The sequence below is a fragment of the Triticum dicoccoides genome, chromosome 6A (genome assembly GCF_002162155.2).
Source record: "Triticum dicoccoides isolate Atlit2015 ecotype Zavitan chromosome 6A, WEW_v2.0, whole genome shotgun sequence".
NCBI lineage: Eukaryota > Viridiplantae > Streptophyta > Magnoliopsida > Poales > Poaceae > Triticum > Triticum dicoccoides.
In genome coordinates, this window is record NC_041390.1 from 620,965,029 (window position 1) to 620,969,087 (window position 4,059).

At 44.7% G+C, this 4,059-nt stretch overlaps 1 pseudogene; it reads left to right on the forward strand.

Annotated features, from left to right (window-relative positions):
* The window catches only part of LOC119314714, a 3,162-nt pseudogene extending 698 nt beyond the window's left edge, over positions 1–2,464 (forward strand).
* Positions 2,465–4,059: the final 1,595 nt, after the last annotated feature.

Sequence of the window (4,059 nt, forward strand, 5' to 3'; positions counted from 1 at the left end):
TTTCTTATCATCTACTTGAATGATTTCACCGGAGTCCTCCCTGACTACGTAGGTAATCTATCAAGTCAGCTGCAATACTTCAGTGCAGGTGGAAACAAGTTAGTTGGTCAACTCCCCGCTACCATTTCAAATTTAACTGGTCTCCTTGCGCTAGAAGTTTCAAACAACCAACTGCACGGTGCAATTCCGCAATCCATCATGATGTTGGAGAATCTACGGTATGTTGACCAAAGTGGAAATAGCTTGTTTGACCCCATCCCATCACAAATTGCAATGCTAAAGAATCTATACCACTTGAACCTCGAACATAACAAATTGTCTAGCTCCATACCAGTGGGCTTTGGCAACCTCACCAAGTTACAACACTTGGTATTATCTGGTAACCAATTATCATCAACTATACCACCAAGTTTATTTCATCTTGATGGACTCCTCGAGCTTGATTTGTCTCAAAACTTCTTCAACGGAACATTATCGATTGATATAGGCTATTTGAAAGAAATCAACCGCATGGATCTCTCTACCAACTGCTTGGTTGGTAGCCTCCCATATTCAACTGGACAACTCCAAATGATAGCCTTCTTGAACCTATCTCACAATTCGTTCCTTGATTCAATTCCACTCTCTTTCAATAAGCTAACCAACCTACAAGCATTAGACCTATCCCATAACAATCTCTCCGGCACCATCCCAAAGTACCTAGCCAATTTTACCTACCTCACAGCCTTGAACCTATCTTTCAATAATCTACAAGGTCAGATACCCACGGGAGGCGTCTTCTCAAACATCAGCATGCAATCCTTGATGGGGAACTTAGGGCTATGTGGTGCTTCAACCATTGGATTTTCACGGTGTCCAAGTAACACTACCCGAAGAACAAATTGGCACATGCTAGAAATTCTGCTCCCTACTATCATCATTGTAGTTGGAGTGGTAGCTTTCTGTGCATATGGAATGATCAGAAAGAAAATTAAGATGCAACAAGGGGAGACAATTTCTGCGGGCACGGTTGACTTGACCATCCATCAGTTGGTCTCCTACCATGAGCTCATGCATGCTACTGATAATTTTAGCGAGGGCAACTTGTTGGGATCTGGAAGCTTTGGGAAAGTTTTTAAGGGCCAGCTATGCAACGGTGTTGTTGTTGCAGTAAAGGTTTTTGACATGCAGTCAGAACAAGCCATTAGAAGCTTCGATGTTGAATGCAGTGTGATGCACATGGCACGACACCGCAACCTGATAAGGATATTCAACAACTGCTCCAATCTGGACTTCAGAGCACTAGTGTTGCAATACATGCCCAATGGAAGCTTAGAGGCGCTCCTACACTACTCTGAAGCGACAAGGCACTTGGGGTTCCACGAGAGGTTGGACATCATGCTCGACGTGTCCATGGCAATGGAGTATTTGCACCATGAGCACCGTGAGGTGGTCTTACACTGCGATCTGAAGCCAAGCAACGTGCTTTTTGACGAGAACATGACGGCACATGTGGCAGACTTTGGTATCGCGAGGTTGTTACTAGGTGATGACAGCTTCATGATGCATGCGAGCATGGCAGGCACAATTGGGTACTTGGCACCTGGTAGGTAACCGTCACATGTAATTAAGCTATAAATTAATTATATTTAATGAGTCATGCTTTAATTTTGTTTTTTTGAACTAATTCCATGAGCAGAGTACGGGTCTTTAGGAAAAGCATCAAGAAAGAGCGATGTCTTCAGCTACGGGATCATGCTCCTTGAAGTCTTCACTGCAAAGAGACCCACGGATGCAATTTTTGTCAGAGATCTAAGCCTTAGGCAGTGGGTTATTAAGGCATTCCCTACAGAGCTTGTCCATGTTGTGGATGACCGACTACTGCAAGGCTCTTCTTCTCACGTCAGCTTGGAATCTTTTCTTGTGCCGATATTTGAGTTAGGTTTGCTCTGCTCCAGCGACTTGCCCGACAAAAGGACGACGATGACCAATGTGGTTGTGAGGTTGAAGAAGATCAAAGCGGAGTACACCAAATCGACAACAATGAATCCGAGCGTCGTCGGAGCATGACCGTGGGCTGGTGGTAGGGCTGAACCATAACACCGGGGAGCCAGTTGACGACCCCAAGATGGAGGGCATCTATGACAACTACTCGGTGAAGCGCCAGATCATCAACTCCAGGTACGTGCTAACAGAGAGTTTGTTTCTCACCTGACCCATTCATTCTCCAGAAAGAAGAAGAAGAATGGATGTTATTTGTTATATGTGTGTTGACAAACGATATTTGGTTGTTTGTTGCAGACCCATCATTGCGTAGCAGCTGTTGCTGGTGGATGAGGTGATCAGGGCGGGCCGCAACATGAGGAAACCAACCTAAACCTAGTGCTCACTCCAGGCTGAGAAGACTTTTTGTTTGGTTGTTTTTCTCTTTGGTGTGCCGACCGCCGAGTAGCTAGTAGTGATGTGGTGGGGTGGAATGCTTGACTGGAAGAGATTCTACTTGTAGTCCTTCCGTTCTAAATTACTCGTCGCAGAAATAGATGTATCTAGAACTAAATACATCTAGATACATCCATACCTGCGACAAGTAATTCGGAATGGAGGGAGTAACAACTAACAACCCTCGTGACAGTTTGTCGATGTGTTTCTACGCTCGTGTTTGTATGCAGAATGTTTTCGTGTTGGATCAAGTTGAGCAGCTATGTATTTTTTGTGTGCTGGTGGTGATTGGATTCTTGTTTGTGTTGAGCAAAGCCTGCCTTTAGTAGGGGCGTAATCTTAGGTAGACCTGGATTGATTCAACACCCAAACTGAAAAGATATTCTTGCATGGTTTGCCGGAGCAAGAGGAAACCAAAATCAAACTGCACTGAAGCAGTTGTAGCATGTCCTGTCGTTTTGGGTTCTTGTGTCGTAATTGGAGTGATACTTTTCTGTCAAGATTTTGTTGTTTCCCCAGTTTTGCCATACCGAATTGCAGAAAAGAAAAGTCAAATGATATCTTTGCTGTCGGCCTTGTGTGGATGCAAACGGCAAGATAAAAGACTGGCGCCGCAAGGCCTTAAGTTCGATAGTTTCTTCAATTTTTTTTGAGAAAAAGAAACTTTCTTGAACTTGGGCTGAAACCTACTTTTTTTTTTGAGGGTAAGGGCTGAAACCTACTTGAACGGTACGCCGTCATGCCCGTTCCGGCCTAGTGAGCCCGCGCTTTCCCAGCCTGTCGAAATACGGACGTAACCCAGAAAAAATCACAGCTCCTTTTTTGAACCAGTATCTTTGTCTGCCACTGTATTTCACCCGCTTTTTGGCGACGCACATTTTATTTGGCGCGGTCGAACAAACAGACAGTATCCACCACCCATCCTGCCGTGGAACATTGAGGTTATGCTCTAACTTATCAAATACTGTATAAAATATAGCGTTGAGAGTAATAATTATTACGACTCGCACACAAGCGTACGTCGACCGACCGTGGTCGCTTTCTTGTACGTAGGCATCGATCGACCGACCATATCGTAATTGATTGGACGGCCGAGATATCTGATTCTGAAAAGGCAAACGGCCGGAAAGAATAAAAGAGAACCATCACTCTACTTATATAGAGAAAAGGTGGAGACAAATGAATTGGTAACAGGAGAGGGTGAGATCGACCGGCCGACGGAGATTGCAGGGATCGCGACGTCGCCTTTGACCAATCTGTTCGCGTCGCGCTGCGGCGCAACCACCATTTCTTCTTCCTCGTCTTTGAAGCGCATCGACTCCAACGCGGATCACCTGCTGGATACCAACAAATGTCCGTGGACTAATCATATCCATCAAACGTCAGCCACTTGTCCAATAAAAATAGAAGAGATAAGGAAACGAGACGGGAAGACGAGTTTTTTTCTTTTTTAGAAAGCATGCGTGCTTGTATTCAAATCACAAAATAATACAAAGTCTTTAACCCATACAAGCGCGCCCTAACGCACATGTAATGAGCCAGAAAAACATAGAGCACCCTGACATAATAACCAGTAAAACACGAAGATCTCCGGAGTCGTGTGTCATCGTCCCAGAACCTTGTGATAAGACTCCTCTGACA